A 26,407-nucleotide genomic window follows, 5' to 3' on the forward strand; every position below is an offset into this window, starting at 1 on the left:
AGGGATTTTGCACAACAGAAGACTTGATGTCAGTGGCCTTTCCTGTCTTTTGTGAAAGCTTAAACCCTCTGAAGAAATTATGCCAGGTGTTCCGGAGAGGGAAGAGAGAGAAGTGACTTTCAAGGTGGGTGAGATCTCCTGAGACAGTGGAAGAAGGTGAAGGTCAGAGGGTCCCTCTAACATTAGGGATCACACACTGCTCCTTGACAGAAGTCTGAGGGAGGGATGAGACCCCTGGGACAGCCGTCAAGGACATGTAGGAAAGCTGGCTCTAGATTCAGGGGGCCCAGGCCTCACCTAAGCTTCCAGCACCCTGAGGGTGGCTGCTGGGGCTGGTGGCCCCCTTGGGACTGTGACAACAAGCATCTCAGCAGTAAGCAGCAAGGACAGTGGCCTGAGATCAGAGGGGCCACCCTGTTAATCGGGCAATGTATAAGTTCCTGCACAGGCCTTGAATGTGGGGAGTCCCAGTAATGACTGGAATTTACGTTTCCCTACATCCTTGAGGGAGGGAGACCCAGAACAGATTTAAACCGATTTAAAGATATGAAAAAACATAACGATTCTTGCAAAATAGCTTCTGTGGGCTGATATTCATCTACCAACAAATGTTTGGGAGTACGGGGTGGGAAGGAAGAGGGACTCTCATATTCTATTTGGCACCGTCCCTGGCTTAGAACTAGCAAGCTCCCCAAGGAGCAGATTAGGTGTGTGGAGGCAGCGTGACCGCAGAGGCTGAGAAAGAGCAGAGGGCTGCCTTATAAATCCTTCAGCGGGTAAATGAGTGCCCAGAAAAACAGAGAGAGTGGGTGGAGTAACATAATTGAAAACAGCTGATCTGCAAAGCAGGCCTAATTTTTTCTGAACTAAGAATGAGTAAAATGTCTTTTCAAGAACTGGGTGTAAAAATGGAACCAGGAGATAAAGAAAACCCACTATATTTAGTTGTTCACACACACGCACACACAGCTAATATAGTAGCCATGGATGCATTAAGAAAATCTTCTCTTGTACTTTTCATAACTTGTCTGTTTGACGACCCAGTATTTGAAAACTGGGGAACATGAGGTTTCCTGACCCATGGATAAGCTTTAAAAGCCAATGGGCCCAATCTCATTGGGAAGCATAACCACTCAGGAGGCTCAGCGTGGACTTCTAGCTGCAAAGGCTGTGCTTTCCTGAGAAAAGTACAAGAGAATGAAGAGGAGAGTGGGGACGCTACCCAACAGGCCAGGTTAGCTGGGTCAGCCCTGGCCATCTAGGTAGCTAGTGCCCTACGCTAACCTAACCTCCCATCCATTTTCTCCCCAGCTCTTGTTTCAATGAGATCAAAGGGATCCAGGTAGCAAGTCACTGGCTTAATCGATAGATGTGGTGTAACCTTCATTGTTACTGTAAAATATTCCAGTCATATTCTGAGTACTAAATAATTCCCTCAGAGCGAGTTGCACGGCAGTAATTCAAACCGTATTCTCTGGCCCTGGAACTCATTCATTTACCTCCTCTTTGTCATGCTGCCTCCAGGAGCCCAGCAATTCCTTTTACCTGCATTCCATAGATGCAGCACCAGCTGTGGGCACCCATCCACTGAAGTCTGTTAATAACCACACAAGGTCAATAGTTTATTTTGAAATGTCACATAAAGGAGAGCAGAAATCACACAAAAGAAAAAGATTCCTTTTAGAAACAAACAATGAAGAGGCTCTAATAGTTAGCACCTGGGAAATATGATTTTACTTTTTTGTTTTGTTAGTATACTCATTATTAAGGTCCAGTCTGGGGTGGGGAGCCCAATAAGCTGGACAGACTTTGAGAAAAAGGATCCGGACAAAACCACTCATTTATTTTTATAAAATTGCATTCATTAAATGATAATGAGAGAAAACATCCATAAAGGTGAGAAGACAATAAAACACATCCTTTCTCTTTGAAGAATTATGCATCCCCAGTGCACAGGAATTAACCACTATCTGCAAATGTTTTATTGAATTTGCCTTTCTTTTTTTCCCCTGTACAAAAATTGATCACCACAGATGTGGTCTGGAAATCCCTGTGGTTTCTGAAATCCTATTCAAAAGGAGCATGTATTTTCCTATTCCTGCAGTTTGAGCCACTCAACAACAGAGGAACTAAGTCAAATTATTTGATTTCTTTTTTTACAAAATTAGCATACTGGTAGATTAGCAAAATGCCATTGACATGGTCTATCTTTGTCCATTGGCTTAGTCATCAATCATTAAGCATTTAACGACCATCTAATGTGTCTGAAGCACTGGGAAAACAGACTTCAAGAAAACATTGGTCCCTGCCCACATGGAGCTGAATTTAGTAGAGTAGGGGGACAGATCAATGAAGCATCAGGATAATATTTTGAAATATTATGAGAACTCTTTTCCTTTCTCAGAAAATCTTGTTTTACCTTGTGGCCCTTTCACCATTTAACCAGACCAAGAGACTAAAGCTGATTGCCCCAAAGAAGAAAAGACACACAAGAATCCAGCCAGAACAGAGTCCAATATCTGGCTGAGAATATAAAAAGAAAGCCTTTTAAAAGCTTTCATTTCTAAGAGCCTGGTGATTGGGGGAGGGATGAAGCTGGGGGTTCACTTTTGTTGTATTTATTCATTTATTCATTTATTTTTGAATTCTAAAAGCTTGCCTCTGACTCAGTAAAGCAAAGCCTGAAAAAGGAGCCAGTTTCTCCCTGGTAGCAGGGCAGAATGCACGATGACCCAAGTAGCAGCTTCCCAGCCTTGGAGGGGACTGAGACCTTTTCTGAGTTGGGGAAGGAGTTTTGAGAGGACAGAGAAATGAGAGCTAGAGTGTTGAGATGCAAATGTGGGATTTGCCCAAACTGAGGGATGGAGGTGGAGGGTGCAGGAGTGTGCCTCCTAGAAACATTAGGGTCTAAGAATAGACAGTACCCTGTTCCCATTTGGAGTAGCCATGCTGGTCTTCTCTTTGGCCATTGCCCATGCTCAACAATGTGTTAGATATTTTTATCATTCTTACTCTGGAGGGTCTCAGTGAGTTTTATTCAGGGGTGTCCCATGGTATGACCTGTAGTTCTGAAAGAACTTTAGTGAGGATGAAGTGCATACGCTGAAGGAGAAAGTTCCAGAGACATGAAGAGCAGCTTAGAGGCAGTTGCCCTGGCATAAGGGGCGAGTGGAGGAGACAGTCCAGTTCAGTAGTGGCAACACTTCACTGCTTTATACCAGTCTAATCTTCATACCAGTTTGCTTCTGAGGAAAGTGTGGGAGAGAGAGGGTCTGGGATTGCCCCAGTTTTCCAGCATAGCGGGCTAGACGGTGGTGCCATCAACCAATAGGCTCCTGAGCAGTAGGAGTGGCTGAGGAAGGCAGATGGTGAGTTTAGTTTTCATCCAGGCATGTTATGAGGTCTTAGGAAATCCTTGAGAAATTGGAGAAATGCCAACTGGTTGATACTGTGGTAAGTAGTATCTGAAGCTAGTGGAACAGGGGAGCCTGGGCGGCTCATTGGGTTAAGTGTCCCACTCTTAATCTTGGCTCAGGTCATGATTTCACAGTTTGTGAGACTGAGTCCCATGTAGAGCTCCATGCTGGGTGTGGAGCCTGCTTAAGATTCTCCCTCTCTCTCTCTCTCCTTCTGCCCTTTCTCTCTGTCTCTGTCTCTCTGTCTCTGTCTCTCTCTCTCTCAAAAAAAAAAAAAAAAAAAGAAAAGAAAAATGAAACTGGGTGTAACAAATGAACCCACTGTGCTTATTAATGGATCGTGATGATGTCTCTCAGGGGAGGTCTCTGGTGTTCTACCCAGGGGCTCTGCCCCTGGCATATTGTTTTTAAGAACTTGCATTTGGACACACAAGACCTACTCATCAAATTGGTATAGGATGCAAATTCTGAAGAAACAGCTGTTACAATACATGACAGAATAAAAACTTCAGAGGGCTGAAGCAAGTGTCTGAAAATAACAGGATGACACTTAACAGAGTAAATATAAAGTCCTGCATTTAGGCTTAAAGCAAAGTGAACAGCACAATTAGAGGATGTTAAGGCCTGGCTTGGCAGCAGTTTCTCTAAACAATTGTGTGAGGGTTTTCGTTGGCTTAAAGTTATCGTAAATCAACAGTGTAATGTGGCCACTTAAAGGCAACCTTCTCTCAAGATGGGATGAAATAGAGCTGTGAAGCCCTGCTTCCTAGCAAGTTGCCTCAATTTTCCCAAGCTGAAACAATTTTTTGACAAGAAAAAGAAATAGTTTAAAGAAGCCACAGATTAAAAAAAACCAAGGCTTTTTGGTCACCCACTCCAAACATGCTCAGACAGGGAACAGCTCCTAATTTGGTGACTTTATGTCCCTGATTGCGTCATCACTTCATCCAGAGGCAGCGAGGGGCTCGCTGAAGATCCACGTGCTCTCCTCCACTTCCCAGGGTCCTTTCGGTTCAGTTAGATCCACGTGATGGAGTTCTGGCAGGTAGGAATGCAAGGAGAAGTGATATGGTACCTTTGGTTCGTAACTGTTGGTGTGCCTTCTCTGTCCGTGTCTATCACCCCTTGAAGGATGAACTTGGAATCTTGTGTTGAGATGCTGGCAGTACAACATGGAGAGAGCCCAGACCCCTGAGTCACTGAATGTCAGCTCTGCTGACCCATGTGACTTCACATGAGTGAGAAATAAACTTTGATGGCTACCGAGCCCCTGAGATTTAGGGTTGTGTCTGTTGCTGCCTCTGCCATAACCTAACCCTAATAGTATTTATCCTTGAGCATCCCTGGTGTCTGCTGAGGTGTGTCAATGGTCTGTAGCCATTATATTCCTCTGCAGGGAGCTTTAGGGAAACTCAGCCTGTGGCTGGCTCAGAGCCCTTTGATGGATTAATGCTGTAGTCACACACAGAAGGGATAGGTAATATGAATTTTAGGCATAGCTGGAAGAAACCACTGTTTTGATTTAGATAATATCAAGGTAATTACCAATTTATACTAAACCATAAAGGCATCCATTCATAAAATCCAATACATTTCTTGGGCTGTCTCATAGAATATTCTTATATACAATGGGGATTTTTAACTAGATGCTAGCCAAGGCCCCTTTCCGTTCTAAGAAGTAAAGCAGAAATCATAAGTACTGGAAATCTTAGAGACCATCTATTGCTACCAAATGCCAGACTTTATGGATGAGGAAACCGAGCCCAAAAGAGGTTTTCATATTTGTCCCCAATTACAGGTCTCCTGAATTCTCTGTTCAATGCCTTTTTCCAGTATATTGCTTTAAAAATATTTTAAAACAGACGAACCAACAACAGTAAAAAACCCTCCTGATTTTCCTTTTACCTTGTAGGTGAGCTAATTCCTTTCTCTTGGACCCATTCAATCTTTATGACTTCATGGAAGAGGAAGGGAAATGTTTCATCAGTAGCAAAGAAGGGAAACAAAGAATGTAGCAGAGGGGAAGAAGGGAGATTTGTGCAAGCATAATGCCTGCCTTATTCTCACAACTACCCGTGCCTTTCTTGGCCCCAGACCCCTGGCTCATTTTCCTTCAGGCCCTCCTCCTAACCACACACAGACACACACTACAGAACGTGCCCAGGTTTCTTATCTTTATTTCATTCTAGTTTAAACTTAGTTTACTTAAAAATAAGTAAACTTACTTTTTTTTTTTACTCCCAAATACTTACAAAAATTCTAGTTTATAATTTCAACCCCAGAATACTCTTATCTCCAGGATCTTTCCCTAGTCTTCACCCCCTAGTTTTAACCCTTTGCTGCGAATCTGGGGAAAAAAAGGAATCTGCCAGCTGATTCAAATGATGATCTTCTTAGAACCAGGGCAGCCAGCAGGTCACGTCAACACTTGTTAGGCTGTGTATCCATGATAGCCACTGACCAGTGCCATTGTGGGCCCAGCTCGTCCTTTGTTGAGGATTCCACTCATTACTGCCATTTTCTCTCTCTCACCCTCCTACCTATTTGTTAACTTCAGTTGGAAATCCCACAGAGTAACCAGCAGGTCCCCCTGGCCCCCTTCTTCTGTAGTCGACCCAGGTTTATGGGAAACCTAAGAATTTCTTGATTCACCTTTTACTTGATTCCGTAGGAAACCAGGGGAATGAGGAGTGACCATTGCCCTTTTGCCATTCACTACCCTTCTGTGCACCTCACCTAAGACCCATTCCAGTACTCCAGGAACACCACCTGCCACCATCCCGAAGCAGGGAGACAGCAGCCTCCGCTTTATGTCATCTGCCCACATTTCACTAGGGAAGTCTTGGAAGAGCTCTGCCTTTGGGAAAGCAGATGTGCATTGAATTGGACCTCCTTCCGCACAGGGAGGTGAGGTAGAGAGGGGTACTTACTGCGTCAATAATAACATCATCTACGTGTCCCCTATCACATGGCAACTGCTTTTCAAACACTCTGCATACTCCCTCATTAATACCTCATAAGGAATCCAATGAAATGGGAAGTTTGCAAAAGGTGACTTTTGGTGGTGGTTGTTTTACGGACACTAAGGTGGGAATATGGTGACGGCTGCTTCATAGGTTCTGCTGAAATGCCTGGTCTTCACATCCCTGGCAGAGGGTGTCCAGCTCCTTTTGTTTTCAGTTTAGAGCTGTCTCCAAAATTATCCATTTCTGCCAGTCAAGAATCTTGAAGGAGCAAGAAAGGGGGTGCTTGGGTGGCTCAGTGGGTTGAGCATCGGGCTCTTGATTGCAGCTCAGGTCACGATCTTGTGGTTCAGGAGACTGAGCGCCACATTGGACTCTGTGCTGACAGTGTGGAACCTGCTTGGTCTTCTCTCTCCCTCCCTCCCTCTGCCCTTCCCTGGCTGTCCCTCTCTCAAAAAACTAAAAACACTGAAGGAACAAGAAAGGATCTTGCTGTGTACACCGTACTCTTCTGCTACAATTACCTTGGTGTTTACCATAGGAGGGTAACATGAATGCATGTGTGCATCTGTTTACATCTGTTGATCGTGCTTTTTAACTATAAAAGTAGTAGATAATATAGCAGCAAATTCAAACAACACAGGAATAGAACAAATAAAAACCAATCTTCTGCTGGTTAATTGCCTCACCCCTGCTTACGTTTAATGACTCTTATCAGTTTAGAATGTGTGTATGTGTTCTCTGTATATGGTGGGTTTTTTTTAGTGTGTGTACACACATAGAGCTGTATTTGCTTTCATTTTTATAGAAATGAGATTATACATGTCTCTATATATATGCACACATATGCTATATATGTGTGTGTATTTTTCTGAGTCTTTATTTCTCATTTAACGTATTACTATGTCAGGACATTTAGATCTGCCACATCATTTTGGTGGCTCCATAATATTCCTGGATATGAATGTTCTATGATTCGTCTCTTTTCTCATCGATGGTCTTTGGGTTGCTTGTAATTTGTTGCTGTTACAATAACATCACAATGTGCATGGGTGCGTGCATACACACACACACACACACACACACACACACACACACACACATCTTTCCCTCTAGACTCAAAACGTTTCTGAAATAGAATCTTGTAAGTGGGACTGCTTGGTTGGAAAATATGTTTGTTTTAAATTTGCTAAATTCTGCCAAATTGTCTTTCAAAAATGTCATACCAATTAACACACCCATTAATAGAATATAAAGGGGCTTATCTTCTTATCCTCTTAGAAACACTATATGTCATCAAAATATTTTTAAATTTTGCCAACTTAACCAAAAAAAAAAAAAAAAGAGAACTCCTTTGTTTCAATTTAAATTACTGTAACTGTTAGTTTGAGTATTTTTCAAAGGTTATTGGCCGTTTGTAATTTTCTGCTCTAAAATGCCTCTTTTTATCGTTTGCCCATTTCCCCCTCCCCTTTGGTTTTTTTATACTGCTTTGTAGGAGCATTTTAGCCATGATGGACATTAACTCTTTGCCTTTTATATGTGTTGCAAATATTTTCCCACAGTCCTCATTTGACTTTTAAATGCGTTCATGTGAACTGATTTTGCCAAGTAGAGGTTTTGGCTTCTTAATCATTCCAATCTGTCAGCCTTTTCCTTTATGGTTTCTGGGCCTCCTGTTAGCCATAGACGGTTCTCCCACTCCAGGTTTGTGAAGATAGGGAGAGTGTGCTTACTTAGAGCCTGAGATGATTAAATTCAAAGAGGCAACAGTAACATAATTGATGGGATGCCAAGGAAAATCGCCCTGAGCCCAGGGAGGAATTCGCCTGGCCCACATTTCCCCTCCACTGTACTTTTCCAGCCTGTGGTTATTTGTTATGCCTCCAGGCAGCCCTGACTTTCCACTAAGTTCGCCTCCTTCCTCTCTCATTCCTGTGCAGAGAGCTGTTGGTTTTCTGTTTTTGCTTTTGGTTTCCTAGTCTGTTCTTGGCAATAGGGGGGCTCCATTTACCTGTAGGTCTCCCATCCTGAGACTGCATGCAACATGACTGGTTACATTTTCATCTTCCTGCACCCCTTTCTACCCACCCCCCCCCCCACTACTTCCTGGAGTGAGCGAGCAAGGCAGACAAAAGCAGCTATTTGACACATCTGCCCTGGGTTGGCTCCATTCCAATGGGAAAGTTTGATGTTGCAAGCTTTTAAAAGTCACTCGCATTTCCCTGATTTACAATCATACAGGCTTCCTTGACTTCCTTCTAATTCAATAAGGACAAAGAAAGCAAGCTGAGTTTGCTGCTGCTTAGGTCCTGGGGGAACCAGCCCCAGGCAAGGAGATGACATAAGAGTCATTGTCTTGGGCCCCTTTCCTTCCTCCAGGGCTGCCCTTTTTCTCTTGGCTCAGGGCGCTCTTTCTGGGCATAGTCGGCTGTAAAGTTTCTCTCCCTGGTGAGGTCAACCACAAGCCAATGAAAAGCACTATCTTAGGATTTTTGCCCCACCATAGTCTTTGTCGGTGTCCTGACATCAGTTAGGTACATTCCTAAAACATACTGAGTAAAAGCAGCGTGTCTGCTATGCAAATGTGGCTCCACCACAGCCACATTTCATCTGCCATGTTGAAATCCTCCTGTGCAGACATCTTGGACCCACCCCCTCTCTCCACAGTTTTCCAGGTATCTCTGGGGACAGGAGGAATGCAGGAGATGGGGGACGAAGCCCAAGGGCTAGGATTTCAGTGAGCAAGCCTGAGAGGCATCTGGCCAGGACCTCTGGACTCCCAGCCCGGGGGAGGGCCTGCCTCCTCACTCCTGCCTTGGGGGAACACTACTTCCCAACTAGCCTTTGCTGGCACAGAGCAAGAGATTGCGGACACTTCCAGCATCTCCTTTTGCCTCGGTTACCCATGCTTTTGGATTGTTTTCTCCTGTAATCCTAAGCATTTCTTTTAAGAATAAAACAAGGTTTTAGTCTACACATTTGAAAACATTATCCTCCTGGAAACTCTCAAAACTCCCAGAAAGAATGAAAAGGAAGCTATGTGGATATTTAAGTGAATTAATAAGTTCCCAGCACTTAGGAAGCCCTGGCTATATGTCAGCTTTTCTCATTCTCATTATCAGGACTGCTTTCACTATGCAGAAGGAGGCCATCTGCAGGTAGAGTCAGCGATGAGTGAGGGGCAGACAGCTGATTCTGCAGTCCACGTCTCACAGACTATGGAGTCTGCTCCTATCAGCCACATTTATGTTTAGGAAGCATATGAGGTTTTCAACTAGTGAGGTTCCCAGCAGCTTGAAGGATGCTAATATCTTGATGTTTCCCCCTGGGGCCTGGATGATGGTCAAATAATTCAGGGGGGAGAAAAGAACTTTTATCAACATAAAATACTGAAGAGAGATTAGAAAAATTGAGAGAGTCGGAGGGAAAGATGGGAGGGACTGACTTCTTAGCTGATCCTGGAGCGAAGAAAAGTCATTGGTCTAGAAACTCCTGAGAGGAGTGTTTATCATTTGCACAGAGGCTTTTCTGAGATTGTCCTGATTTGGGGTATTTTGTCCCTTCAACAAATACAGACAAGGGTTCTGATATTTAAATTAGAAAGCACGACCACCATATGTCTCCTTAGGCACAGAAAAAAAAAAATGTCTAAATGATGCATGATTCCCTCTGTTCAACATGCATTGTAAATCTCATATGCTCAAAATATTTTGAAGTTTCCCTTCACCAAAAGAAGTAGAAAAGCAGCAGCTCGGTGGTGCACAAGTTGTTGAGAACGCATTTCAACCAGAGGGTGCTGTCGCCTCTGTGGCTTCGTGCCTCGCGCTCACACACAGGGCTTCCTCTGTTTGGGGTGCCAGGAACCCTGCTAGGGATCCAAGTTTTCAAGGCTAATGAAGATGATTTAGATGTGACGTCTGAAAGGGCTGCGTGGCATAAGGCCTTCCCTGTATGAAATCCTGGCACAGCTGCGTGGAGAAATGCGAGTGGGCGGGGCCGATGGGGATGTGAGAAGGCTCTGGTGCCATCCTCAGCCGGGCTGGCCCTGAAGAGGAGTTAGAGAACATAACTACTTTTTTGTCTTAACTCTATCAATTTAATCTTTTCTTTTTTTTTTTTTAAACGCTCCATTTTAAATAGTTGGCAAGTCATCCAATAAAACGTGTCTCTCTGCCTAAGTAGTGAGATTTACTTTTTAAGAGGCAGAATTTATGATCACAGGGTTAGCAAGAGACGGCACAATTACTGGAACAAATGGCCGCTGATCACATAGTGAATCAAATAAACTTGAGCCTTAGGACAGTAGGTGGGCTGTGATCTAATCACTCTTCATGAACCGTCAGGAACACCTGAATCATTCCAGGTGGAACACTCTAGAACATATATTCATTGGCCATGCCTTTAGTATAAATACTAACCAGCCACTGAGGAACCTTCCAACACAGTAAGAGCAACACAATAGGCTGTTCTTATCCAATGGAGACAAAAATAAAAAGATGTGTGGCCTTTCATCTTGTGTCTTTGCTCTCAAGCCTGACCTTTAACCCTCTTCAGAGATGGACGAGCCCAGTACAGTCCCTCATGCCCCCTGAGCTCAGCTTATAGGTCTGAGATCCTGACCTAACAGTTGAACTTCTCATTCTTAATGATTTCCTTAGGTTTCTTTCTGTAGAAGAAGCACACTAAAGGCTCTGCAGTAATGAGGAGCATGACTGCATAGCTACTATTCTAGCCTCACCAAGCTGATTCCTAAGATCAAGGTGGCAATTTTAAACCTTGCTGTATTTTTCCTGATGATGATGTTAATGCTCTTTACAGAGTTAAGAATGATCTGAACTGATTTAAACCTTTTGAGGCTTGCTGCCTTTGCACGAAAGCCTGTAATGACATGTTCAGAGTACATAAAGAGTCACCATTCTTGGTATTTTGGAGGAATCCCAGCAGGAAGAGCCTCACTCATGTGTCTGCTCATTCCTTCAACACCATGGCCTAAGGACCTGACGGCACAGGAGGAAAATGTTCTCTATTTTAACAGATGCTCAGAGGAGTGTACCCTTGGAGTTAAGCCCTTAATTTCCTACTATGTTACATTAGTGATTTTCTAGAAAGGCACCCTTTCTAGATTTTGAATAAATTAGGACAGTTAAGTGCTTTATTATACACTAAGCACCATATATTCACGTTCTCTTTTACTTCTCACAGAAATCTTATGAGGTTGCTTTTATTTTTCTCCCTATATCATGGTTGAGAAAATGAAGTAGAGAGAGGTTAAGTAGCTTTTCCAAAATCACAGAGCAATAAGTCGCAACATTGGGACTCTGTCAGAGATATGTCCAACAATAAAGTTCATGCTCCACTGAGTCTCTTTTTAGGGGATTTATTTACACAGAACTTTCTCACATGTACTTCAAAACAGCCCCATACACAAGATATTATTACCTTCATCTTACAGACAAAACTAAGGTCAAGACATCCACTTAAGTCCATTAGTTTTTTAAGTAAATCATTTTTAAATGCCAAACAATCATATGAACCATTAGAAACTCTTAAATATGATATTTTTCACATGGCATATAATTTAAATATTCATCCCCTAAGAAAATGTTAGTGTTTAATTTTAACATAAAAGTTTGCCAGCTGCCTTTCTGGATAGAGATGCCAGGTTTAACAAATAAAAATACAGAACGCCTAGTTAAATTTGAATTTCAGATAAACAGTAAATGATTTTCATGGGGCACTTATGCTAAAAAAGTATTCATTGTTTATCTGAAATTCAAATTTAACTGGGCACCCTGAATTTTATCTGGCAACCCTATTTCTGGAGATCTGTTTAATGTGCACTAAATAAGGGTACTTAAAGCCAGTTGGAAAAGATTAGAAAACGATTCCTTTATCATCAGCTGTGTTTGTACCAGGCACATAACTGTGGAAGGTGGCTACCTGGCAGCTATGCAGCTTTGTGGTCTGGTTTCTGCCCTGCAGGAGTTTATGGTGCCAGTCATTGTCAGTGTAAAAAGAGTAATAAGTTGGGGCACCTGGGTGGCTCTGTTGGTTGAGCATCTGACTCTTGATTTTGGCTCAGGTCTCACAGTTTGTGGGTTCGAGCCCCACATCAGGCTCTGCGCTGACATTTTTGAAACTGCTTGGGATTCTCATTCTCTCTCTCTCTCTCTCTCTCTGTCCCTCCCCCACTTTTGGGTGTACTTTCTCCTCTCTCTCAAATAAACAAATGTTAAAAAATTTTTTTAAAATATTTAAAAAAGGGTGATAACGTTGATGATTCTGTTATATGCTTTTAGTTCTTACTACTAAAATTTAATCATAGGAATTGCCACTTGTGTAGCATTTGATGATTTGTGCTAATTTAAGATTCACAAAATCTTATGATGAGTATTCCCAATTCACAGATGGAGAAAAAGACTAAAATGTCATGTTTCTCAACAGCAGGTTGGTCGCAGAGGTGGACCATAGGGAGGGTGCTGCCAGATAGAAATAAATGTGCTGCCTTTTGGGCCACTTTTATGATGGCACCAGATACTGGAGCCCCAGATGACATAGAAGGTGATGACACTTCAAGGAAGTGTCTTCAGGTTGGCCTTGGGCCCCTCAGATTCTGTTAATGTAGCAGTCACGATTGTCTCAGGTGAACAACCTGGAAGGCAAGTTTGTTGTAAGCAAAAAGTAATCCAGGAAAAGCTCAGACCCTATAGGGGTGGTCTGGCCCCCACCTAGGTCACATTTCTCTAAGTGGATATGATGGTTAATTTCACGAGTCACCTTGACCAGGCTGCAGGTTCTCAGATATTTGGTCAAACATTATTCTGGGTGTTTCTGTGAGGGTGTCTTTGGGTGAGTTTAATATTTAAGTCAATAGACTGATAAAGCAGATTGCCTTCCCTAAGGCTGGTGGACCGCATCCAATCGGATGAAGGCTTGAATAGAATCTACAACCGAACTGCTGACATTTCCCCAAATGAGAGAAAATTCCTCCTGCCTGATGGTCTTTGAGCTAGAGAATCATTTCCACTGCCTCCCGCCTTTGGACCTGAAGTGAAACATCTACTCTTCTTGGATCTCAAGCCTGTTGGCCTTTGAACTGGAGCTATACCGTGAGCTCTCCTCAGTCTCCAGCTTTGTCTACCACAGACCGTGGGACTTGTCAGCCCCCATAATCACATGAGCCAGTTCCTCATAATAAATCTCTCTGTCTCTCCCTCTCCCTCCCTCCCTCCTTCTCTCTCTCTCTCTCTCTCTCTCTCTCTCTCTCTATATATATATATATATATATATATATATATACACATATACATATATATATACACACACACACATATATACATCTTACTCTGTTTCTCTGGAGAATTTTTAAAATTCCAGTGGAGACCCATATCACTACCTCTAGATCTGACAGGGAAAGCAGATGGGTGTTCCTTCTTAAGAAGCCTAACGTTGGCTTATCCCACAGTAGCTCGCCTTGTCCTGCCCTTATTACTACAGTCAAGAAAAGTGACATTTCAGGATAGTTCAGGGAGCCATCTATCCACGTCAAAGGTTTTCAGACATTATTTTTATCAAGTCTTTTTTTTCCTAAGCTTACCGAGAATCTCAATATATAAAGTAGATTAAAAGGGGGATCAACTTTGATGAAATTAACAGCCCTGGGGCAGGGTAGTATGGCATTGAGCTCCACTCCTGTACTGGTAACTCCTTGCTCGAAACGTCTTCACCTTTTTTTTCATCATGTGGAATAGAACTTCATTCTGTTTATCTTTCAACATCTTTTTCTTCTTGAAAAAAAATTTATTATACAAGTTACCAATACTTACTGTGGAAACTATAGTTGTGCTCGAATAAAAGCAAGAATTACCCATTATTTAAAATGCTACCAACAAGCAAAAACTACTGTTTTCATATTTCTGAATTGTTAACACATGCACAAGTAAATACCTGCATATTCACATTTATATTTGCATAGTATACATAGACCAAAGCCCTTCTGAAACAATTCCTTTCAGAACAATTAGCCATAGAGAATTAGAATGCATCCTTTCATCAGGAAGTGGTGGAGTAAAATTTATATGGACTAATGACACTTTCACCTCTTTAAGCTGACTTTTGATTACACACACCAGAGCCTTTATATACAGACAGATGAGTGCTATCCTTTTCCTAACAGTTACCTAGTGAGACTCGAAATTCCAGTAATGATGAAAAAAAAATATTTTAGAATGTCTAGAGTCCTCAGTGCATTTTTCTGGGTATTTCTAGTTGCAGCAAATCTGTATTCTTTAGGAGTGAATAGAATGTCTGAAATACGATGGGCAGATCATCTTCAAGGGACATTTTGGAAGAGTACTGAGGGCCATCACTTCGCTGTCCAGAGAACCTCTCCAGTTTTTGCTCCTGCTTCTTGTCTCCACATGCCATCCCTCTTGTCTGGTTCCCTAACAGCTATCTGAGGTTTCCTCAGTCTGTGCTCTTAACATACTTTTCTTCCTCATCTGTGCAAAACATACTCCTGTTTTGAGCCCGTGGTTCTCAAACATCAGTGTGCATCAGAATCACTCAGATTCTGATTCGTTAAACCGTAGGTGGACAGGGCTGCACTCCTGGAGTTTCTGATGCAGTAGGTCTGCAGGAGGGATGAAAAATTTGCATTTCTAACACATTCCCAGGAGATGCTGATCTGGGGATCATGCCTGGAAGCACTGCTCTGCAGGGCTTCTCCAGTGTTGTGTCTGTAATCATCAAGTGTCTTGTTAAGTGCAGGGCCTAGTTCAGGAGGTCTGGGGTGAATCCTGAGGTTCTGCTTTTATAACAAGCTCCCAGGGTCCCCACTTTGAGCATCATGATTGTGAGGCTCAGCTCAGATTAGCCCTAGTTGTTTTGGGAGGCAGAGGGCCCACTTTCCTTCTTCATGTCAGTGGTTCCCAAACTTGTCTGCACACTGAACTCAGACAACTTGGGAGAACTCCGGTGCTTCCTGGTGCCTGTATCCCATCGCAGAGATTGCAGTTGATCTGATGTATGGCCTAGGCTTTGGGATTTTTAAAGATCCCCAAGTGGCTCTAATATGTAAACAAGCTGAGGAGCCACTGCTCTAAACACTCAAGGTACCTCCCATGCCTCCATGATATTTTCATTATAGGTCCTCTCTGTTTGCTTATTTTTGTCTTTGCTTTTGTCTAATCTGCCCTGCCAGCTCATTAACCCCCCGAAGGGAGGGATGGAGTCTTTGTTTCCCTCACAGTGTTTTACATGCACTAGTGATTAGTGTTTGTTGAATAAACAAACGACAAAAATCAAAATCAAAATGAATATGTCTAAGACATTACCCAGGCCACCGGCCCTCAGTAGAGTAGGATCTCTCAAAAAGCCCTTTATCTAAAGTAATTTGTCTGATTTTTCTCAGAATAGGCTTATAGGAACTGCTTCTCTTTACATGTTCAACTTTCTGACCTTTTGCCTTATGAATTCCATCAAGAAATTTCTCCGATACAGGTTTTATCTTACAGTTGATTTTTTTCACTTGCTACCATGGGCAAGGAATCTTGCCCAATGACTTTGTTCACTTGCACAATGCCGGATCCAGGGACATATGCCTGCCAGCTCCTGGGGCTCTAAAAGCGGGTGCAGGGACCACCCCTAACATGTGCACTGAACCTTTCCCACAGGGGAGCTCCTTTCTTCATATGCACGGGACCTGGAGCATTAGGGTGTGGCCTTCCCGCCCTTGCTGAGGGAGCTCCTCCAGGGGCTAGAAAAGATGGGCTCACTTTTCTTTGCTATCGCATTCTTCCCTTCCAGACCTCTCAGCAGCTGCAAATGTAGCTGAGTCAGCCAAGTGTAGGCAGCTGAAACCCACGTCTCAAGGTCCTGTGTCTTGTGATAGAGTGACCACTTCTGTGGGTTTGTGACAACAAGCATGGTTTCTTACAGTCCAGTGGCTCTATAGTCCCATCTGGAAAGGGCAGAGTTTCTTCTTCACACTGCATTTATTCTCAGAGAGCTAGTAAGTCTTATACTCACCCTCTGTGCTCATGGCGACTGCAGTGAGTTCCAGGTCCTCAGGCTGCTTCCTAATGTTCCGAACAGATTTTTTGGAAGTCCCATCGCTGTACCTAACCCAAGAACGGTGCTGAGGCCCTGCGGCAATGCATGAGTTAGGAGAGAAGTTAGCTGCTCATAACAGAAAACCAAATTCCTACTTAAACAAGTAGGATTTATCTTGTTTTTCCTCATCTAACAAGACTTTGCTAATGCTGCAACTCAAAATACCATTAGGAGCAAGTCCCCTTCTATTTTCTGCTCTACTCTCCTTAATAAGACATTATGGTTTTCTGGTTCCAGAATGAATGCTACAGCTGTGTGGTTCATGTCCTTAATTCTAGACAGAAAGAATAAGGAAGAGGGAGGCATCATTCCTTTCCATAATTTGCAAGAAACTGATCTGATGTTACAAGGCTCCCCAGTGCTGCAAGAGAGTCACATAAAGAGTATTTTTATTTGGGCATGGGGCCAATTTACCCCTTTGGCATGGTACCTTGAGCCCACCATATTTTTAGGAACCTAAAAAAATCTTAGTTTCACTTCCTTTTAGAATCCGAAGTAAAAAAGAATGTAATAAATATGAATAATAATAAATCCAGTCTGGATTGTATTTGTCTCCATACCAATGCAGTTGTAAGAGAGTTTTAGTTTTAGTTTTTCAGTGGAGAAGGGGGCCACAAAGGCAACAGCCCCTAAGGACTGTGACAGTTGTATATGGCTCAGATTGGGATAATCACGTTGTATTCCAGACTGGAATGATGCCGCCCCAGCACTGGAATGTCTTTGTTCCCTCACCTTGAAACCAGGCCTCTTAAGATTATGAGCATTAAAAAACCAATACACATAAATGATAAAAATAATTACGCTGTGTCTACCAGATAGATATCAGCCACTAGAAATAGCCTTTAGTGTTGGTGAGTTTTTCTGAATGGCCTATGAGAACATGTTTTTCTTTGAAATAAGATGCTGTTGTGCAACATGAAATTTCTTGACATCATTTTCCGACCCAAGAATCTTAGTAGCTTCAACCTTTGGTTGCCTGTTGTTTATCATTGCCCGATCTGCAAATTCCTTTTCTTAATGTTTTGCCAGTCAACTGGGTATTGCTTAGACCAGCGACTGCCACAGGGTATATGCTTCCCAATTACCTGTGTACCTGCACAGTCTGCCACCTTGGCCCTTCCCCGAAAGACCATTTAAGGAGGAGTCAGGCTAGTGATTCCTGTATTTTCATTTGTGGTTACAAAAGAATGGGTTTTTCTTCTCCGCAAACATTTGGCTGCCAGCTGCCAGAAGTACCACTTATGAGCCGTTTGGAAGAGCTGCTGGTCCTTAATGGTTTCCAAACGATATTTAAAATGGATCGTGCGGTTGAATGTCATTTCTGTTCTCTTAGCACCTCAAAGTTCCGTGCCCGAAACATTGTACAGAGAGCACCTACCATGTAACCTGTCCCCAAAGAGGAGGCTTTAGTTAATAATACTAATGCAGAACCCTGGAAGCAGAGACAGTATCTTATTCTACTTGGTATCTCCACAGCACAATGTACAGAGTGGCCTCTCTAGTCTCTCACCGAATCCCGGTCCAAATGAATTAAATTACCGACCTAAGAGAAGTTGACCCTAAAACCATTTTACATTTCCAAAACCGATGGAGGATATTAGGTTTTCCTGGGAAAAACAAACTGTCAGTACTTACGATCTTGGCTAAGAGCAATGCCAATAACCAATTAAATATCATTAGCATCATGGTCTCCTAGACAAAAGGGTATCCGTAGAATCAGCTTAAAATGAAAAAAGTAAAGAGAGTAAAGGTTCAAAAGAAAAAAAGCTTTCTGAGAAGCGAGATTAATGGGCAAAATGCTTCACCGTCTAAACCTAGTTTCTTCATCTAGAAAATGGGGTAATATTACCTACTTCAGAGTAGGTTGTGATGAAGATACTCAAGATAATGTTTGTTGGGGTGCCTGGGTGGCTCGGTCAGTTAAGCGTCCGACTTTGGCTCAGGTCATGATCTCATGGTTTGTGAGTTGGAGCCCTGCATCGGGCTCTGTGTTGACCGCTCAGAGCCTGGAGCCTGTTTCAGATTCTGTGTCTCCCTCTCTCTCTGACCCTCCCCCGTTCATGCTCTGTCTCTCTCTGTCTCAAAAATAAATAAACGTTAAAAAAAAAAAGTTTAAAAAAAAATGTTTGTAAAGCAATAATGCCATGTCTGTCACATCGTGAGACCCAGATAGGTGGCGCCTCTATTGTTACTGTTGCTGTTGTTCTTACGGTGCAGTGCAGTTACCAGTCTGGGTCCGGAAATTTATCTATGGTTGTCACCACTGTGGTAGGGGTATTGGGAGATGATAGTTGGGAAAGAAGAATATTAGAAAAGCACATACTCTTGAGTGATGTCTCTCCCTACCCTAAATGTTCTTCTTTCGTGCAGAAAGATTTTTTCTTACTAGTTCACAACTACCAACCACCGTGAAGAAAGTGTTTGAGAAAGCAATAACCAGAGGCATGATTCTTTAGCTCTCTACCAAATCAAGGAATGGAGTCTCTTGCATACCAAAGACGTTTTGTGATCTTTTAAAAGCTAATTTTAAATTAATTAATTTAACGAACCATCTCCTGTGTAACTGCTCCTTTTAGTTACACAACTGTTTACCAGATTTTGAAAAATGAAACACAAGGACTGTGAGGTTGTCTTATTGTGGGTGAGCCCACACTCTGTCAGTGGCAACGGGTGTGTACTCTGGAGGGTGGAGATTTCCCCCTGCCAGCCATCCAGGGCATATTAAAAGTCATTCCTTTATCCTGTCTCCAAGGCGATTCCCTTTTCTTAGGAATGAGATGACGTTGGAGGCCTCAGTGCTGGCTGAAGGAGAACAAAGTCAGTCTTCTTGTGCATAGAGGTACGGTGGTCCCTTCATGGCAGCTCAGGGCCAAGATAACCTATGGAAGAGCCCAGTTGGAAGTCCCTAGGATGGGAGTCTAATAGATATTCTGTCTAGAAGCTAGTTTTGAATCTTTGTGTTTTTTGCATAATTATTGCCTAACAGCTTATACTTTGATAATCCTTTGTTAAATGTTGCTACACAGTCTTAGCTGGTACTTGGAGGAATAGCCGGTATCCATGTGGGAGGATCCAATGTTCCTACTTAGGGAGGAAGCAAGTTAGGAGATGGTAAAAGATGAATGGCTAATAAACAAGGAATGTCATTCAGAGCAAGAAGACTGGCCGAGGGGTACAGGGATCACCAAATTGTTTAATGAAACATGAAAACATTCCTAAGTGAATTCTCAAAAATTTAGTAGGGGCGGTAGGGTGGATAAGAATCTGGTAATACCAGACCTCCACATAACACAGAATGGGATTCTAGACTATCGACGTGTTTGTTTATGGTCATTGTTTTTTTTAAGTGAAAGATTTGCCCAAAAAGCTAGAGAGTTTGCCAACATTGGAGTTACATTAGTTTGCTAGGGCTGCCATAACAAAACACTACAGACTGGGTGGCCTAAAGGACAGTTTATTTGCTCCCAATTCTGGATGCTAGAAGTCTGAGATCAAGGTGTGGGCAGGACTCGTTTTTCCTGAGGCCTCTCTCCTTGGCTTGCAGATGTCTGCCTTCTCCCTGTGTTCTCACATGGCCTTTTTTTCTGCACACCAACGTATGTGGTGTCTCCTACTTTTCTTGTAAATACATCAGTCCTGTTGAATTAGGGCCCAGCCTAACGGCCTCATAATCACTCTCTAAGACCTTGTCTCCAAACGCAGTCCTATTCTGCTGGTGTGCTGGGGGCTAAGGCCTCAATATAGGGATTTGGGAGGGACACAATTCAGGGGTTAATACGTATGTCAAAATGCAATAACATCTAGGTCCTACAGTCTAGAAAAATAAAACAAGGAGATGCAGTTGACATCAGTGTCAGGGTAATAGCCTTCCTCCTCTTTACTCTGATCCCCTCTCTTGTCTGCAAAGCATGGCATCATTTTTAACTGGTGGTTTTTCTGAGAACCCTAGGCTGTGTCCTAAATGCTAACTTTCTAGAAGGTTTTAACAGCTCTCCATCAGGGATCAGTGAAATGGTGTGGTGGAAAGGACCACAGGGCTAAACTCATGAAATGAACAAAGCCTCCGGTCTCCAGGCCCAGCAGTAAGACCTTGGCTAACAGACAAGCGGTGGTGTGCAAATCTGCTTTCTGCATTTGACTTCCCAGCCACCTCTGGGGTGTCCAGTACTTGATTCAAACACACTCAAGACGAAGCACTCAAATGCTTGCTGAACATTTCTCTGGCAGGTTTCCAGAGCTTCATCCTTCTTGTTAATGGTGACAGAAAATTACACCAGGTATCCATGATGTTTGATTTGCTACTTGCCTCACAGTTTACTTCAGAGTTCCCTCAGAGTTTTCTGAATTTTACTTTCTAGAACAAATATTACTGGCATAGAGGTCAAGCATGCCCATGCAATTATTCTTAATGGTTGTGGTAAGCAAGTTCTGGATTTTCAGGTCAGGAGCAATCTGTGTTTTAGCAATTAGCAACTAATGGCCATGTAGTAATAAGTTTAGTTGGCACAGGCTTATTTCTCCAATTCCCTGAGTCAACAATGACAATAGCGCCAATGAAGTGCAAATATGAGCATGTTCCTGTTGAGTTTCCTCCCTTAGCTTTCATCCTTACCTGGTAATACGACGTGGCATGGCCCCAGGTTCTCCTTTGGTTTCCATGACTGAAGATGACATCTAAGGAGACTTATCTGATTAATCAAATCATAAAGTTAAACAGGAGCCCAAGAAACTGTTCAGTTAAATCTTCCAGGAAAGCTTCAATGCAACCAAACCATCAGAGTTTTCCAGGGCAGAAAGGCAGTGTTTCCTGTATATTTCGCTGTCAGAAAGGTTTCCTGTGTCAGTCACTCCCTTGCCAGTGTCTGAACTTGAATTAACTCTAACTCTCACCGTGTCTCCTGACTGATATCCAGTCTCAGGAAAAGGCCTGGTGTTCCAACATTTTGCCAGAAAATACACAAACTGAACTCTGAACGGTGACCCTGCGTTACCCTTGAAATCTTGATTTCCAGCATTAGTCATGGCCATGTTAGAAGGGCACTTAGCCTATGGCTGATCTAAAAGTTCTTGCTTAATCAATGACTCATATGGTCAATCCCTTGAAATCTGGAGATTAATGCTGGTGGTCATAAGTGTGAATTTCCAGGGAAACCCTTTGCAATTATTTTGAAGCCCAGTTGTTTTTCTTTCGTGTTAGAAATTTGGCTGTTGCTTATTTTGGGCTCTTTGCTTATCACTTTGTTATGTCTTTGTGTTGATGATCAAACCATACTTTGTTATGTTCCCTTCTTTCTGTGGTCTCCCATTTTGCTTTCTTTACATCTTCAACAAAGACCAATATTTTTAAGGATTCCACCCACCCAAGTGGCAGCTTAGCAATGGTATCAGCCAGTTCTGGTTCTGCAACCCAGACTGTGCCTTTGGCCAAATAGGAAGTGCAGTTTGTTCCGTGATCTGCTGTTTGCAAAAAAGAAACCACGACATAGTGACAAGTGGCCAAGGAAGGACTTGAGCTATACAATATTGCATGTTAAAACCCTGGGTTTCTGGGCATAGAAAGTAGAAATGCTTTCAGAGCCATTGGCATAGTTAAACTGTATCCCCCACCACTGCCACACCTAGCCCAGCTCAGACCCTTATTGTGTAGGTGAGGAAACCGAGTCCCAGAGACATGTGGTCATTTGCCGGAGTTCATGTAGGTCACTGTTGGAAAGCTGTGTCTATAACTTGGGTCCCCTGACTTTCAGCTCATTGTTTATGACATTATACTGTGTGGTTGTCAAGGGCTTTTTCACCATCCTTCACCTACAGTGCCACCCTAAACCTCAAAACTGTCCAAGTCAGCTTGCTGCATGCAAAATAAAATAACATGTCTGAGTACATGAGCTGTGCAGCCAAAAAACCTGAGTATAATCTCCTCTCCACTCAAGAATCGTCCATTTCCTCACCAGCCAGCGCTGGTGATTTTGCACCCTCATTCTACAGAGAACAAAAGAATACAAAAACCAAACCATATTACTGGTCTCGTCAGATTCCTTCAGTGTTTCCCTACAGGAGTTCAAACCCCTTGCCTCAGTACTAGAGGCAGCCCTTAGCCTGCCCTAAACCTCCCTACTTCCTTTCTGCTCACTCGCTCCTCACCCTGTTTGTCCCTGTCATTGCTGTATTCTTGCCCTCCCCCCACCCCCCACCCCCACTATCCTGTTCCCCTTGACCAAAGTGCCCATCCTATGCTATTCTTCACTGAATTCTAAACCTCAAAGACCCAAATTCTTTTTCCCAGGTTTTGCTCAAGATGGATCCCTTCCACATCCTCTCTGACATCGTGTAAGCACTCCCTGAACCCAGAGTATATAAGGTCTGGTATTGTCTTTTGTATGCACATCACCCAGGTTTCTCCTTTCTTAAAGGCTCTCATGCTTTTTCATGCCTACTGAACACACCTTGCCTCGCCCTTCTTACCTCTGCACCTTTGCCCACACTGTTCTCTTGCTTGGAATTCTATTTCTCATTTTTGCCTACTAGAATCTTATGTGCATATCAAAGTTGAGCTGAAATACTAACCTCCATGAAACGTTCTCTAATATTTTGTATTCTAAGGCTGCTGTAACAAATTACCACAAACTTAGTGGCTTAAATCAACACAAATTTATAATTCTGGAAGTCAAGAGTCTAAAATGGCTTTCACAATCAAAGTATCAGGTCTGTGTGTTTTCCAGAGGCTCTAGAGGAGAATCCATTTCTTTGCCTTTTTCATCTTCTAGAAACTCGTGGCATCCCTTGCCTTGTGGCCCCCTTTTCCATCTTCAAAGCCAGCAGAGTAGCATCTTGAAATACCTCTCTGCTTCTGGAATGACACTGCATTCCCTGTCTGAACTTCCTGCTTCCCTCTTCTGAGTACCCTTGTGATGACATTGGGACCACCTGGATATTCCAAGAAACCTCCCACCACAATATCCCTAAATTAATCACATCTTCAAGGTCCCTTTTACCATGTAAAGTAATCCTATTTAGGTTAGGATAAACTCTTTGAGAGCAAAGACTGTGTCTTGTCTTTATATTCTGAATCAGAGCCCCAAGCTCAGCCAGTAAAGCTCTACTACTGAGAAGTGCTTCTTTGGCTTGAAAGCCAGGCCATAGAGATATTTGCCTTCTTTGCAGCTGACTGACTCGTGTTCCAGAACAGTTGGGCTGTACATGAGGCCCTGTGAACTCTGGGCCCTGTGAATTCCAGGCTTACAGCTCCACATGGTGTGGTGTACCCATGAGGTGTGATGTAGCATCTCAGCACATAGAGTGGCTTAGCATGATGTATCTACACAGAGAAAACCTACTAAAATACACCTGAACTCTCATGTTTTCTGTTGGTAGCTATATAAATTATTGCAGTTTTTCTAGGGAATGGTTTGGCAACAGATTTGAACATTTTAATTGTGCATATCCTTTTTCCTTATGATTTCATTTCAAGGAACATTCCAACCTTTCTCTCCCACGGTGATGCCCACACATGGGCACAAAGATTATTTACACAATTATGTTCATTGTAGAAGTATCTATAGCAATGGATAATTGGAAACAATGTAAAAGTCTATCAGTATGGTACTAGTTATTAAATTATGGTATAGTAACAAAAAGGGGGTAGTAAGCAGACATTCAGACAAGAGGGAGGTTCATAAACTAGCATGGAAAATGTTCACAACATGTTGTTAAATTAAAAAAAAAACAAGTTGCATACAGTACATCTATAACTGTTTGGCTTTTGAAAACAAAATCATAATATACATACAATAATATATATATATATATAATAGAAATATCTGGAAGATAAAGACGTTATCTCTTGGGTCTGTGATTTTGGAACGTTTTCACCTTCTCTGAGTATTTGAACATGATTTTACAGTTACGGTTTGCTTCTATTGTTGGAAAAGGGGAAAGAAACCTATTTCTGAAAAATACAGCAACAGATGCTACGTGAATCCTGCAAATGAGAGAGGTCAGTAATGGGCAGTTGTTTAGAGACCAAGGCATTTTTTTTTCCAGAGGAAATGGAAAGCCAAGAAGGAGGTGGTACCCCTTGTTAAATTTCCTGAAATCAACTGCTTTACATTTTCTCTCTCCTCCACAATGTGACAGTAGTCACATAAAAATGTTTCTTAGTGACATTAGGATGTCACAATTCTACTACTCTCTACATCTGACCCTTTTCAGTGTTTCTGCAGCTCGACAATAAGCTTAAGGAGATCTTCCAGAATTCCCAGGATGAGGAGGGAGAAAACATTCCTTATTGTTACTGAATTGCTAACTGTCCTATACCAGTTCGATCATTCACTTGAATCTGAGGTTTTTCTTAGTATGTTTGTTTATTTGCTTTGTGAATAATGATAGATAATTTTGATAGGTAATATTTAGAAGTGGGTGAGATTAGTTACCTCCTGACAAAGTCACTGCCAAAAGTTCATACAATCTGAAATGACAGCTCTCTGTCTTTCGTGTAATCTGACCATACTTTTTGTGGAGAAATCTCTAGATAGGACAATATTTGAGTGGCAGAAATCTGTAGCTCTGAAGGAAGAGCTGGCTCCCAAGACTTACAGGACTGTCACAAGGGCAAAGGCTTAGAGTTTCAAAGCAGCTTAGCAGAACCTAACAAAACACTGAAGAGAAAAAAGCTGGAGACACAGACATGCCTGGGTTCAAATATTGGCTGTCTCCATATACTAATTTTGGTATGTTACATATTCACTTTTGCTTCCATTTATTTATCTGTAAGGCAAGGGTAATAAAAAAAACATGCTATTGGAATTAAAGGAAATAATGCATATAACTGTACACAGTAGCCAATAAACAACATTCATTAAATATAAACTATTGTTGTCATTGTTTTGTGTGGTTCCAGGGGGAGAACTAGAATTTATCGGTGAGAATCAGAAATAGGAAAATAGTGAGTCAACTCAAAAAAAGTTTTCTGGCAATTATAAGTATTATAAAAATAGATTAAGCTATCTTTTGCAGAAATAAATTCCCATCAAGGGCAGTATCCAAGAAGAAACTATCTGAGGTCTTATCAGAGATTTATTTATCTAAGGCTTCGGGAGCGTTTCCTGCTCAGGGTAGAAGACTGGATGTAGGGAGTTCTCTTCACTTCTCTGCAATACACAGATCCTATAATATTGGCCCGTTTTCTTTCCTCCTAGGTATGGTTTAGATGTGATTATCCATGTGTAGTCACAGGAGGGTTCTCTTGTCTTATACAGATTGAGAAGGCTGGTCTGTAGCGACCACTTTTTCTTCATTTCTAACTCTGTGCCCTTGTCCTGAAAACCAGTCAGGAGCCCTTCACAGCATCTGTATTTGTTACAAGTAGCATAAATCATTTTCTGCTTTCACATTTCTTCAGGCTCATACACATTTCACCAGTCGGACATTTCCCATTTCTTGATTTACGTCCATAGTCATAAACATCTTCAAACAACCCTAGCCCCATATTTGTTCTAAAAGATAGGTCTCTGTTGAAACAATAGGACCTTGGTTCTGGAATTAAAATTGCACCCTGGGCTATCTCTCTAGCTCTAGCTTTCTGTCATTTGTATTTTTATGCCATTTGATTCTTGCATAATTTTTGTGTATTTATCGGCCCCCCTGGCTCCTTTTTTCCACCAGGAAAGGCTACATGCAGCTCTTTATTCTTGAGCCCCTCCACCTCCACCTCCACCCCCATCCCTGTACTATTGCTTTCTGTACAGAAATTGTTTGCTGACTTCACCCAGACTTAAATTCTGCCTTGTCTGGGCCTTACCTCTGACTTCTAGCTGTGCCTGCTCATCCTGTCCATTCCTTGGTTGTATTTCACCTCAGGATTCCCCTAACACCCTTTTACTGTAACTTTTAAACTTTCAAACTTTTAAATTTTTA

This window comes from Lynx canadensis, chromosome A1 (assembly GCF_007474595.2).
Source record: "Lynx canadensis isolate LIC74 chromosome A1, mLynCan4.pri.v2, whole genome shotgun sequence".
NCBI classification, from domain to species: domain Eukaryota; kingdom Metazoa; phylum Chordata; class Mammalia; order Carnivora; family Felidae; genus Lynx; species Lynx canadensis.